General features: G+C 38.8%; 1 non-coding gene across 1 annotated transcript; it reads left to right on the forward strand.

Annotated features, from left to right (window-relative positions):
• trnav-uac lies at positions 1 to 72 on the forward strand. The gene has a single exon. It is a non-coding gene; the product is annotated as a tRNA-Val (tRNA).
• Positions 73 to 971: the final 899 nt, after the last annotated feature.

Consider the following 971-nt stretch of genomic DNA (forward strand, 5'->3'; position numbering starts at 1 on the left):
AGTCCTGTAGCTCAGTGGTTAGAGCACTCGCTTTACAAGCGAGAGACCTGAGTTCAATTCCAGGCAGGGCGAAACCTTGGGCAAGTTTCCTTACTCCACACGCCTAATAATAATCCCTCCAAAACCAAAAACAATAATAAATTGGTCATTTTCAATCTACGACTGTTTGTGGGACATTGCTGTGCGCAATTGGCTGCCGCGTTCGCCCACAAATATACAGTCAATTCACTTTGCAGTGTGTTCTGTGAAGCGCTTTGGGACGTCCTTCCGACGTGAAAAGCGCTATATCAAATGCAAGGATTATTATTATTATTATTATTATCCCAGCCCCTCCTAAATGTCACAGATAATGCAGCAGATCAATGTAGGGAGCAAGTATTTAAGGAGGGCTGTACAGTGGTGGGGTTGGATGTGAACAATAAACACATAATTACAGTTCAGTCTGAGAGCTGATTTGTTGCACAAAATAATTTTTTGAGGAGAAATAAAGAAATAACAAAAACCTCATGTGGGGCAGAAGGAAGACATTTAGCTGAATGGCAGAATAAATCTTTAAATTGAATTAAAATAGTGTAACTAAAATAATGGCTACTGAAACACTGCTGCAGTATTGAATTGTTTTCACCAGATCCTGTTTTACATGATACCAAACAATTAAAAAAGATATAATGCAATCCAGCAGAACAACGTGGAGAAAATGAAATCCTGCAAAGTAACCTTTTTATACAGCAGATTGAATTCCATTTAGTTTCTCCTGATCCAAAGTAAATTTGATTCCCTCCATATTTACACAGAAAAGTCTCTCTGAAACAGCATGTGTTCAATGGGTCCAATTTAATTGCAGCCTCTCACATGTGTTGCATCATACACGTGGATGACAATTCAAATTAGACCTTTCTCACCAATTTCCTCTGGCGCCTGTTTGCAACGAGCAGCATGAAATGTTGTCATTGCTTTAAAGCAACATTAAG

Source organism: Callorhinchus milii, unplaced genomic scaffold (genome assembly GCF_018977255.1).
Source record: "Callorhinchus milii isolate IMCB2004 unplaced genomic scaffold, IMCB_Cmil_1.0 Scaffold14, whole genome shotgun sequence".
Lineage (NCBI taxonomy): Eukaryota > Metazoa > Chordata > Chondrichthyes > Chimaeriformes > Callorhinchidae > Callorhinchus > Callorhinchus milii.